The sequence below is a fragment of the Leptonychotes weddellii genome, chromosome 14 (assembly GCF_054177405.1).
Source record: "Leptonychotes weddellii isolate Sample4059 chromosome 14, ASM5417740v2, whole genome shotgun sequence".
NCBI lineage: Eukaryota > Metazoa > Chordata > Mammalia > Carnivora > Phocidae > Leptonychotes > Leptonychotes weddellii.
In genome coordinates this window covers 15,863,343-15,877,109 of record NC_138382.1, presented here as the reverse complement: position 1 = coordinate 15,877,109, position 13,767 = coordinate 15,863,343, and the positions used below count along the sequence as shown (strand labels likewise).

General features: G+C 37.2%; 1 pseudogene; it reads right to left on the bottom strand.

The window, feature by feature from the left end:
* Nucleotides 1-4,266: 4,266 nt before the first annotated feature.
* On the bottom strand, nucleotides 4,267-7,537 carry LOC102730836 (replication factor C subunit 5 pseudogene; annotated as a pseudogene).
* Between the last annotated feature and the right edge of the window lie 6,230 nt (nucleotides 7,538-13,767).

The window sequence follows — 13,767 nt, the reverse complement described above, 5'->3', positions numbered from 1 at the left end:
CCCTCCATTAAACAACTTCTCATTCTCCCCTCCCCCAAATTCCAACAATCATTATACTTTCTCTTTGATGAATTTTTTACTTTAGGTACACCTCATATAAGTGGACTCATACAGTATTTATTTTTTTGTGACTGGCTTATTTCACTTATCATAATGTCTTTGAGGTTCATCCTTGTAGCATATATCAGAATTTCCTTCCTCTTTAAGGCTGAATAATATTCTATTGTGAGAGTGTACCACATTTTTTTCTTCATTCATCCATCAGTGGGCACTTGGTTCCTTCCACCTTTTGGCTACTGTGTATAATGTTACTATGAATATGGGCATACCAATATCTGTTTGAGTTCTTGCTTTCAATTTTTTTGGGTATATATCTTTTCATATACTTTAAACTTTGAACTCTATAAGCATTTTTTATATAGAAAGGTAAAATCAATTAAAAAGAAAAACTCTAAAATTGAAATCAAACTCCCAAATTAAAAGCACATGAACCTATTAAGTTGGTGTCATAACCATATGGAGAAAAATAATTATTTCAAACTCTATACAAGAAGGAAAGCCAGTTAATGGAAGGATCATCAATGGATTATAAAGCCATTACATGAAAAGATGTAGTGGAACAGTGTATTTGAATGATGCCTAAGTATAATCCCACAGATTTCTTGTTAATTTCAAAGAGAAAGAAATATCTTTTTTTTTTTTTTGGAGAGAGAGAGAGTATGTGAGTGTGAGCTGGGGGTGGGGCAGAGGGAGAGAGAGAGAATCCTAAGCAGACTCCATGCCCAGTACAGAGGCCAACACTCAATCTCACAACCCTGAGATCATGACCTGAGCCAAAATCAAGAGTTGTATACCTATCCTACTGAGCTACCCAGGTGCCCCAAGAAATATCTTTACAAAGCCAAGATCTCATGTTAGATTAGAAAGAATGACATAGCTGACCTCATGTACCCCAAGACCGAAAGCATCACCTATGAAGTACTTCTGCCAAAATCTTTTCAAACCCTTAAACTTCCCAGTTTATAGGAATTATAAGGGCAAGAGGAACAAGTTAATGACTCGAAGAGGAAGCAAACACATACAGAATGTGGAACATCATACAAAAACTTCTTAGTTTCCTTAAAATGTTGGTGTCACACACAAAAAAGGACAGATAGGGAAAGATTCTTTTAGAATAAAAAATACCAAAGTGATACAGCAAGCAAATGCAATGCATATACATTGTCTTAATACTAATTTTTTTCCCATATTTTTTTTTAATACTAATTTTAAAAAAATAAACCATAAGAAACAAGTTTGAAACAAATGGGGGAATATGAGTTTGGACTGGGTATTATATGATATTAGAGCAATAATGTTAATTTTCTTAGATATGTTAAGGGTATGTGATTATATAAGAGGATGTTCTTAACTACAGTATTAAGTAGTGAAGGGTCATTGTAAATAAATATGTTTAAATATGCCTAAATATATTAACAAAGAGGTAGCAGGTATAAGGGTGTTGAATCTAGGTGGTGATGGGTCTATGGCAGTCCACTGTACTATTTTTTAAAATACTTTCATTTTCTCTGTATATTTAAAATTTTTTATAATATACGGTTGAAAAAAGTAAAAGATCGAGTTTTGAGAATAAGCACGAAAGACTATATACAGATCGCCTGCAGAGACTCCACATTGAAATTCCACATCAGGGGACTGTCTCAGTTGAGCTGTGGAGAGGGAACTTGAGACCTAGAGATAGATCTTCTTCCCCCAAAAAAGAGACAGGATTCAGTGACTAAGTTTTAATTCTAGGCCCCCAAGCAAAAGTTTCAGAAAGGGACCTTTTCGTCTTTGCTAATTGTAAATTAATCAGCTCTCCAGTGGTGAGAAGGCCCCCTTCTCTATGCACCCACCCCCCCACTCGCCAGTGTTTATGCCTAGAGCAAGAATGAGACATTTTATAAAACATAGAGAAGCTCTTAGAGAAGATGATATGGTTACTTAGTTGGTAGTGAACACTGGCATAATTATAATCTGTGAAATTTTCAATGATGATTAATACTTTTTCCTTTATTGAGTGAAGTGGTTGGTAGAATAGTGGTGAAGATAGTGGGCTGTGAGTTAGACTGCCTGGGTTCAACACTGGACTGTACCACTTAGCCCCTGTGTGAAATAGGAACGATCTAAACCATTTTCTATACTTGTAAATAAGGAGAACACCCATCTCAGCATCATATGAGAATAAAAAAATGATAAATAATGCATGCAGTATTGTTAACACAGTACCTAGCAAAGAGTAAGACCACAAGTGTTACTGATGATGATGATGATGATGATTACTCACAGAAGGGAAGTGAACATTTAGGAACAAGTTGAAAGGTAGACCCCTACTGGGGCTGAAGATCCATAGGCAAAAAGTAAATTTTTGGCTACTCAGTAACTTAAATCAGGTTTACTGTGAATTTAACTATTTCCATGAGTTTCCTGAGAATTCTTTCAGCACGCATCTGGCACCAGCTATCCATCTCCAGATCCCCAGGAAAGCTGGGATCAGGAGCTGGAGAGAGCTAAGAACCCCATCTGTCCTTTCTCACTGTAGAACAGTGCCACTGTTTCACTGGTTTGGTGTCTATAAAGCAAGGTGGTAACCTCTCTCAGTGGTAGTGCTCCTTCCCAGCAGATGCTGAAATGTAAAACCATTATTCAATCAGCTGATGGTCCTTGGAAAACAAAAGCTTTCCTTAAATATGTTTTTTTCATTTCTTGCCTGAGACACTGTGTCAAATGTTTTGGGGTTCCGGCCAGTTGAGACGTCCTTTCACTGATAATATACCAAGCACTCAAAGACACCTCCTGAGCTTCTAAATTTACTTAACATATTTTTTAAAATTATAAGTGGCCATTGACACCCATATATTTCAGAGACTGGTGAGGTTTTGTTTGAGGTGGAAATCACTTAGTAAAAATTTTTAATGTAAGGGTTATCTTAAAATCTGAGACCTCTCTACTTGGCCACTAGCCTTTGAACTTCTGAAGATGTCTTTGGTAGATGATGAAATCTATGGAAATCATTGATGATGAAATAAGACTTCTCCTTCTGAAGCATATAAGAATTTAACACTTATATAAAAACCAACTTTTTTTTTTTATTCTTATGTTAATCCCCATACATTACATCATTAGTTCTAGATGAAGTGTTCCATGATTCATTGTTCGTGCACAACACCCAGTGCTCCATGCAGAATGTGCCCTCCTCAATACTCACCACCAGGCCAACCCATCCTCCCACCCTCCTCCCCTCTAGAACCCTCAGTTTGTTTTTCAGAGTCCATCATCTCTCATGGTTCGTCCACCCCTCCGATTTCCCCCGCTTCATTCCTCCCCTCCCGCTACCTTCTTCTTCTTCTTAAAAACCAACTTTTTAACGAAAGTTTAGGATCACCAAGAATGGTAATTCTGTGATCTTTAGACTGTGAAAACCTGATTATAAATCCAAATTGAGTAGGACTGCCTCTCTATAACTGTTTTGCTAGAGAAAGATGGGTTATATATGATAGAAATAATAAGAAAGCTGCTTTTTAAAAATTATGAAGAGTGCTTACATCACTACAATATAATTACTATAAAATAAGCTGCTAATTTTGTACAAAATGTCCTTTCTTTTCAACAGTTATAGATTTAGAGTCTGGCTTCTCTCAGGTGTCCTACATTAAGAAAGTACTTTTTGTACAATCAGTGGTATCAAATGGTATCATTTGAAGGCTAGTTGTATGTTATACTTAAAATTTTCTTTTGTCTGCCTTTCACACCCCAGTCAGAACACTGCTGGTAATTCTACTTCAAGAAGAGAAAGAAAACTTATAAATGAGTTTATTATATCATGGCTCTGGCCACAAATCCAGTAAAACCTGTTTCAATGTAAATACAGACAATTCCTATATTTTCAAACTTAATTTTGAAGATGAATGTTTATAAGAAACTTTGACAATACTAGATTTGAAAGCCTTATATTCCAAACCAGGATGGGTTAGGCCAATATTCTTTCATCTAAGCAATTGAAGAGTAAAACGGACATAAGCTTTTTTTTTTTTTTGGTGTTTTTTCTGTAAAAGACAAATACTACAATAAAGTACTTATACATCAAATCTTGCCTTCTATATCTTTACTATACTACAAATGCAGTACTTTTAAAAATTCTGCCAACTTAAGCCTGAACCTCTGTTTCCTAATAGTTTTGGGTGACTGTAGTTCAATCACATAACTATGTGTTTTGTTCTTGAACAGCTACTGCTGATTTCTTTGAATTATAGCTAGAAGTCTAAGCTTCTGCAACAATAGAGTCTCTGATGATTTAAACGTAGAAGTTAGGAAATTCAGCTGAATCTGCTTCTTTTTGGTATCAACAAAAAGTTTGTACTCAATGTCTGCCATTTTGGTCATTTGTATTTGAACTGATGGCGTAAAGTCCATTCTAAGTCAGATAAGGATATTATGTAATGCTAACCTCTTCAGAGTTTTCAACTCCATAATATTTCTATGAAGTATAGTAAGGTCTTGATTCAAAATCCAGTCCTGAATGTTGGCAAAATCACACTTAAAGGTGGTGTTCCATACACATGTATACATTCTGTCCTATCCCCCTCCCAGAAACCATTTTGGTGCTCTGTAAGACATGAAGAGCCCTTCACATATCTCTTACTGGAAAGAATTACAAGTGCTTTCAGTCCATCTTCACTTATGGCAACTTCCTTTTCTCTTATGACATGTCTTACATAGGAACAATGAGTTCCGGAGTCAGAGGACTAACTTGGAACATTATATACCAGGACTGTAATGCAAGGATAATCTTCAACTGATAGTTACAGATGAGGTAAAATATGGATTCTTCATAAATTTCTCAATTACTCTACTTCAAGTATTCTGAGCATCTTGAGTCATGGCATTAGTTAGCCTCTAATTTTAAGCCCTTCTTAGACATTGTCCTGTGCTGGTAAAGTACAGGATTGGTCCTGGAATGATATCTATTACTCCAAGAGCAAGTTGTTGATTTTTTTTTTTTATCTCTGTATAATTGCTTAACATGGGCTAGGATTGTGGCTGTCTTTCCTATCCCTGGAGGGTTTTTGAGACGCAGATGGGCAATCAAACTTCATTCACAAGTTTTTGAATGGTTCTCAGGGTGTCCTGATGAGAAATGTCGCTGGTATTTTTCAAGCCACGTCAGTTTTCTACTTTTGTCTGCCATGGGGTAACCAGCTCTGAGGCTCCAAGGGGAATTGTTATCCCCAGCATGTTTGTACAGCTACTAATGAAAATCTGACTCTGGAAAGTTCACATTAGTGTTGTTACACATTTAGAAACATTTATTATTATATAGTACTGGTAGTTCACAGTTATTGTAAAAAAAAAAAAAAAAGTTATGTTGATAACCAAACAGAAAATACCTCTCCTGAAAGCCTACTGCCCGGAGATTGCCATCCTTCCAAAATTTTCCAAATAACAGTTGACTAATATTCTCATACTATTCCATTACCTTCTTTTTCTACCAACATATCATGAACATCTATTAAAAAATGAATATGCATGATAGTTTTCATGGCTGTATAACATTCCCTTGGGTCACAATTAATTACTAATAACTAAGACTTATTGGGAGCTAATAGTCAAGTGTCTGATCAACTAATATGTAGCTGTCTACCTTGAGGAAAGTGACTACTGTGACTTCAGAGAAGTCCTGCCCCTCACTTTCCTGGGGTCACCCTCCCAATATTTATCATGACTTTCTGCCCATCCATCAGAACACAATGGAAAAGGTATTTCCAAGTTTGGCTCCAGAAACTTCTGTCAAAATAAGACATAAGCTAAAGTAACTGTAAAATTTAACTATTTTATTTCGTTTATTCTATTTTTCCATCTTGATTTATTTTTTAAAAGATTTTATTTATTTATTTGACAGAAAAAAAGAGAACATGAGCACAAGCAGGGGGAGCAGCAGACAGAGGGAGGAGAAGCAGACTCCTCACTGAGCAGGAAGCCTGACATGGGACTAGATCCCAGGACCCTGGGATTCTGACCGGAGCTGAAAGCAGACACTTAACCAACTGAGCCACCCAGGCGCCCCTCCATCTTGATTTATTTAAAATGATTTATTTATTCTATTTTTCCCTCTTGAGTTATGCCCTGTTCCGTTGTCCAGTCTAGCTCTCTAGGAATATTATGTGAGCACAGCACCAGAGCAAAGCACAAATAATGCAACACTAACAATACAAATGTCCCCAAGTTTGAACATTATTAAGGGAAAATCTGTTTCTTTGAATTTACCAGCTTCTAGAGGTATTCCTTGGCTCATGACCCCCTTTCTCCTTCTTCAATCCAGCAATGTTGTATCCCTCTGACCAGTCTTCTACAGTCACATCTTCTGAGCACAGCTGGGAATGTTTCTCTACGTTGAAGGACCCAGCTGATTAGATAATCCAAAATAATCTCCCTATCTCAAAGTCCTTAACTTGATCACATCTGCAAGTTTGCTTCTGCCATGTAAGGTAACAGTAACAGGTTCCAGGAATTAGGACATAAACATCTGGAGGAACAATTATTCTGCCTATTATAATGGCCATGAAGAACATGTAGCTGCAGTCAAAATATGCTTATTGTTTAATGTCCAGGGGAAAAAATATTACATATACTTTATTATTATTATTGCTATATAATGATAACTACTTTTATGAGATAAAAAACAGTAAAAATAAGACTAGAGGTAATCATACCAAATGGAACTCAAAAGACACAAACTGGTGGTGAAAGTGAGTGATCTCACTGGTTTGGACAACTGATATGCACCTTGAAAAATTCCTTCCACATGAAATATTAATGTGTTTTTTTCTTCTAAAAGTTACTGTGCCTCAAGGCTTCAGGTGTTTCTTCTGCTCAGGTCAACTACAGGAATTTTCTAAACTTTAGTCGGTTTAAAACTGAGTAAGTTTTTAGAAAGCAAGCTGTAATTTTTTTTAAGCAATTGGGAATTTGTGTTATTTACATTACTTTAAAACTTCTCTGCCTTGTGAACTAGAGTCCATGGGGAAAACAACAAAAACTTGGATCACTTAAAAACTTCACTATGAACAAGGACACTTTCAGTTCCAAATGATACTCATTGCCTTTTAATATCTAGATTAGCTAATTTCTTTGAGCTGTAAAATTTGAATAAATTTAAAAAAAAAGAAAAAGAAGAGAAAGTAAATATAAACTAATGAGGAATTGTAGGGACCCAGCTGAAGGTATCAGTTGCCCAGGTGCTTTTATTTGTCTGGTTTAATTTGTTCTGTGTGTCACACAAAAATGTGGCTCTCATTTCCAAATGACAAGTGTAATGGAGTACTTTGTGAAAAACAACTGCGTTATAAATAGCACTTTATGAGAGAATCTCACTGACAACTCATAGTTATCAGACAAAATACTTTTTATACAAGTAAAAAAATTAACAAATATTTTAAAAACATACATTTGGGGGAGGAGGTAGCTTTGAACTTGATGAAGTCTCTGACACTATCCCCATTTTAGCACAACTCTAGGAGCTGAGTGGATTAGAACTTGGGAGAATGCATGTAGGGGGGACTTCAAATATGGTCCTATTCTGGGAGATCCTGCTAAGACTCAGGTCATCTACCTCTCTGGAGGGGGAGTAGAACTTTTGAACTATTTTAGGAAATTTTTTTCATGGACAGCTCTTGGCATAGAGTAGGGCCTCAAGGAACATTAGCTGAATAGAAATCTAAATTTTAAATGATCATCTTCCCAGTAGAAATGCAGCACCTCAAGATATTATAATGGTTTAATCTGTAGTGGTCACAAGTACAGCCTTCATCACCAAGTACGAACCAATATCTAATGACTTTCTACTGCCTCTCACTCAACAGAGTTCTGTGTTGTTTTCTCTGCTTCTGCCAATTTCTTATTGTATTCCTTCCTTGCCATTACAGTGGTCAGTGGCACTTGGGGGAATTCTGTCCTTTATGGATAATTCTCATCATCAGAAAGATTGCTGACCCTTTGTTTGGTCATCAGATAATGGAGCTGGGGAGTGAAGCCCAGCCCAGGGTGACTACAGAAGTTGAGGAAACCTCAAGCTGCTATCTCATTCAGTGATTATGCATGATGTCACACACAAGTAAGAGTTAAATTTCATAACTTAGGTTCTACTAGAAAAACTTCATAATTTATCAATCAACAATAAATATTATTGAGTGTTTGCTATAAACAAGATCATGTACTAAGCCCTCGGAAGGCTACAAAAATAAATAAGACAAGGGGAGGGGCACCTGGATGGCTCAGTTGGTAGAGCATGCCACTCTTGATCTGGGGTCATGAGTTCGAGCCCCACATGAGGCATGGAGATCACTTTAATAAATAAATAAATAAATAAATAAATAAATAAATAAATAATAAGACAAGGGGGAAGTTCTGGTCAGATTTACAATGTAATAACATTGTTTTAGCTGCATTTCAAGAGAAAGATTCTGGCTGGGAGAAAGAAGGGATTAATAGTTAGGGCATTGGTTTGGTTATTTTAATGGAAGCCAAATAATCATGGTTTCCATAAGATAGATTTATTTTTCTCTCTCATAAAAGTTTGAGGTGGCAAAAAGTCCAAGAGGATAGGGTTCCTTTTATCTTTTGGCTCCTTCATCCCCTAAGGTTTTCACTTGTAAGGCTGAACCTGACTCACCACTATCTTGTCACAATCCAGACTACAGAAAGGTGAAAGAAGAGGAGGACGAACATTTCTAAGAATGTGGTTCAGAAGGTGCACATGTCACTTCTGTTCTCAGGTTATTGATCAGAACATCCTTGGCCAGGTGACATCGTAGCTTGGTCATATGAAGGTGCCAGGAAGGTTGGGAAATGTGGTCTCTAGCTGGGAGGCATGGTGCTCACTTCTATCACCAAAAGGAAGAAGAGAGTGTGGGTATTGGATATAATAAGCCATCTCTGCTTTAGGAGATAAGACTGGAGGCAAAGAAATTAATTAAGACACTATTAATGCAATTATAGTAGTCTGAACTAGGTTAGTATTCATGATAATAGGAAGGATTAAAAGAGTATTTGGAAGGAAGAATTGATGGGACTTGGTAATTTATTGAATATGAGGAATAAAAGAGAGTAAGGAGTAATTAATTCATTTCTTCAGTATGTAATGAGTCCCTACTCTGTGCCAAACATCACCTTAGGTGCTGGATACACTGCGGTGAACAAACAGACACTATTTGTGCCTTAAGGAACTTAGACACTAAAATGTGATGTTCAAATTTGTTTTAAAAATTACATTTTTATATATAATTTACATTTAATATATCTATTAAGATACAGAACACAGAAGAAACAGCAGTTGGAGGGAAAGTGATGCGTATGTGATAATCCTAATAAACTTGAGGTACCTGTGGGATAACCAATTAGTGATATTCAAGATATGGTTGAATATGTGAGTCTGAATCTCAAGAGGAAAATTGGAGTTGAGATACTTATGCACTGAGGAACATCAGCACAGGTGGTAATTTGCATCCATGTGAGTAGTAAGACTGCCCAAAGAGAGTTTTGAGAAAGAAGAGAGCCTCAGACAGAACAGCTTAGAGCATAGAGGAAGTGACATCTGAACTGGGCCATAAAGGATGGACAGGTTGGAAACAGATTAGATGGAAATAAGATGACAAATTTTATCTGAAAGCAAATAGTATTGTTTTGGTCTGGATGGGTAAATTGGGTGTAGCTTGTGGAAGGCCGTAAGAGTAGTAGTAGTAATAATAATAATAATAATAATAATAATAATAATAATAATAACAACAACAACAACAATAACAGTCATTCTTTTTTTTTTGCACTATGTGCCAGAAACACTAGGCATTTTATACATCACAGAGATTTCTTCTTGTCATCTCCACTTGAATTCCTCAAAGGAACTAAAATTCAACACATCTAAAAGTCAACTCTTGATCTTCCTCCTGTATCCCACACCTAGTCTCCTTCTAGGGTTAATTTCAAGGAATGATGTACATTCATCCAGTTGGGCAAGCCAAAACCTAGGAACTATTCTCCACACCTCCCTCTCCCTAATACATGAGATCCCATCTGCCATCAAGTCCTGTTGAGTTTTACTTTTAAATACCTTCCTCCATCTTACCTTTTTTCCACACCTCCTTAATCCAAACTATCATCATCTCTCTGTTGATCTACTTCCATGGTCCCTTAATGAGTCTCCTTGACATTACTCTTTGCTTCCTGGATTCTCCTCAAGGCAACCTGAGTGATCCTTTCGAGATACAACCAGACCTTGTCATTTCCTTAATGTCAAGCCAAAGAAGTCTCCATCAAGGTCTTCCCTTTGCTTTTAGTTATTCTAAGAGACCAAAATTCTGGACATACCTACAAGGTCCATGTTCAGTTCCCCTCTGCACTCTCTGTTCCAGTGACTTTCTTTCAATCCTCTTATTTGAAGTTGTCCCTCCCAACACTGAGATAGTGTCCTCTCTTAGATCATTTTTCCTAGCCCTTTTCATCTGTAAATCCTTCCTCTGCCTTCATGTCTCTGATCAGTTGTCTCTTCTCAAAACTCCTTCCCTGGCTCTTAGGACTAGGGCAAAATAGCCTACTTTCCTAACAACCCTTAAGGCAAGGCATTTTTATTTTCATCCTATAGATAAGAAAACTGATGCTAGAGAAAATCAGTAACATTCCCAATGTAGAGCTGAGGATATAGCATCTCATTCTAAACCCTGTGCTGTTGCAATTACATCATATTTGCTTTAGCAAGAATATTTAGAATGATATTCAATGGTAATACTACATTAATAAATGTATCCATTTTTAACCTTCTTTTGTAAAGAAGTTTAGATCCAGGGGAAGGTAGAGAGAACAAGACTCCTTTACTAAAAAGGATCTATTTTTTTTTTAAGTGTACCTAAGTGGCCCCTCACACCCACTCTAGCAGCTCCTGTTCTGCCTGCATAATTATCTGGAGATGGGACTGTAGCAGAGACATTTACCTCTCACCAAATATCCATTTGCTCTGACACATTTTCCAGCTCTAACAGATAGGCAGGGTCATGTAATTAGCTCCAACCAAAGGCTGTTAAGTTGAAGTGATGTGTGTCACTTCTGGGCTAAAGCATGTAAAGGAAACCCTCCAGTTCTTTTTTCTCCTGTGTAGCAAGCTGGGGGTTTCATGTTCCAGATGACAGCTACAAAATGAAAACTGCCTAGATCCCTGAATTACCACTTGGAAGGGAGCTGGTCTGCAAAGATGCTGGACCCCAGCAGATTTTGTGAGCCGAACAAAAAAGATTCTGTGTGTTAACCACTCCAGTGTTAGAGTTGCTTGTTAGTGCAGCATACTTTGGCCTATTTGGACTAACACAAGCTCTGTAACTAAAGAGCTCTCTGGCTATGCATAATTCTACTTGTTTTCTGAATCACTAGAAACTATTCTGTTAGCCATATTCCTGACCTCAGAGTTAGAAGTTGCTGCCCTGAGGTCTTATTGCTGTTTAACATTGATTAAATTTCTAAGTTTCTTCCACCGCCATGTTGTTCTACTGCATGATCTTTGGTAGTCACCTAATCTGTTTGCCCTTAAGGTTTATTAATTGGGGAAAAAAATAGAACAACACAAAACAAACTTTGCCCTACTTTGAATAGATAATGAGAGGAATCACTAATAAAAGAATGGAAAGGTGCTTTGAATGGAAAGGATATAAAACTGCTAGGTGCTTTATTGATGGGTGCCACAAGAAGGCAGAATATCATTTCCTTCTCTTTGAAAATTCTCAATACTTTAATGATAAAATTAGTAATTACTGTATCCTGACACTTGCTGCAGGGTCTATTGGAGGGATGGGTTTGAGATGACGTTGCATTGGTTACTTCACTGAAAATTTTAGACAATGTTCTTAGGAAAAACTATAACATTTTGACCTCTAAATCTTAGACTAGAGCATAAAGAAATAAATTTCTTCAAAATTACTTCTAAAATAGATACAGATAAAAGGTGGTAAAGTCAAACCTTTTGGTAAGTATTAAGGACTCTTGGGGTTCAGACAGGTAATTTTGAGCTACGGGTTGGTCTTCAGAATTTATTTCTGGGTAAATAACCTTGCTGGACCCACAGCAGCTCTCTTAGTAAATATCAGCTTGATGTAGGTCTGTCAGGTATCTTGCATTTGCCCCTCACCATATAATTTTCATTCTTGTCTACCCCACTTCCTTCTCCAGGAGGCTACTCTGTGGATTACACAAACTGACTCCTTGGCCTACTGGTTTCCTGTTGGGTTTGGCAGTGAGAATCCTTCCCAGGAGACTAGAGAGAAAAAAGCGTGATCAGGTATTTAGTTTCTCTTCCGCTCTCCGCAGGCTGGTCTCAGGCTGGCTGTGTCCCTCCATCTAAGGTCATTACTCTCCCAAAGGTGGCTGCTCAACAAAACTCTCCCCTTCACGGTTCTGGTAACAAGTCCCTTCCCTTCAGGCCAAGGAGTGTGGTAATAGTTCTGTTGCTGCTAACCCCAGGTTGGTGTATTATTTCTTGTGGTACCCTTAAGCTCCCTATAAATATCTAGTCTGTTTATAAATAAACTCTCCTAATTACTTTCATTCAAATGTGTGATCTGTTTCCTATTGGACATTCATTTGACATTTCTATGCATCCTCCAAAACAGAACACTCAACTTACTGCTCCTGTTTGTTTTCAAATGATTGACAATGGATTCTCTCCTATCTTCTCCCAGCCACAGGCAGAGACCCAGGATAAGAGCCAAAGATGTGGTAAACCAAGAGATGACATTGAGGGTGGGGTACCAAGAGATACGATTGGTCTTTGGAAGGCAGTGAGCATTCAGGTTGGGGTGGGATTCAAAGATTAAGGTTAATATATTCTTTGCTAATAAAAAAATGTTTACATTTTGGAGAGATCTAGTTTGAGGTAGTACATAAAAATTCACATCCTCACTTTTTGTCCATAGCATTTTAGAGAGGTGGTATAGAATTGTCATTAGAATAATGGAGTTTGGACTCAATCTTTCTAGTTTAATTTTGATTTTTGCCACTTACAAGCTATTTGACATTGGACAAGTTATTTAACCTGTCTCAGATTCCTTATTTGTTAAATGAAGGTAATACTACTACTTGTTAAGATTTTGTGAAGATTAAAGAAGTTGGTATATGGAAGTGCTTAGAATATTGCCCAACCCACAGTAAGTGCTCCGTAAATATTAACTATTAATATTTGGAACCAAAATAAATCCTACAGTTTATTTAGATTAATTCATGAGACAAAGAAATACAGGGATAGAGATCAAATTGCTCAGCCAAGGTCACATAGCGAAGATCAATCTCAGGTTTGTTCATGGATTTATTTGTACAACAGCTATTTATCTTACCAGTACGGAACAAAAGTTCCATTAATTTGGCCAAGTCTGTATAGAATGGTTAGAGCCAGAGTGAGAACCAAGCAAACAAACAGCAATAACAACAAACACAACCAGAAAACAAAGCCCTGGCTCCCACCTGTTCAGCTGTTTCTCTCCTCATCATGCTACGCTTGGGACTGCCTCTCTGCTATAATGCCCACTTGGATTTTAATCAGTTCCTTGTCTAGCATCCTTTGGAGAATCACCTACATCATATGTGGGGCTTATGATACTACATTTGGTGCTTAGATCTTGGTTTTTGGCTGATACGCAAAAATGAAAAAGAGCAAGAAACCTCCCCAGAGGCTCCACAGCTGTGCATGTAAAAAGCACA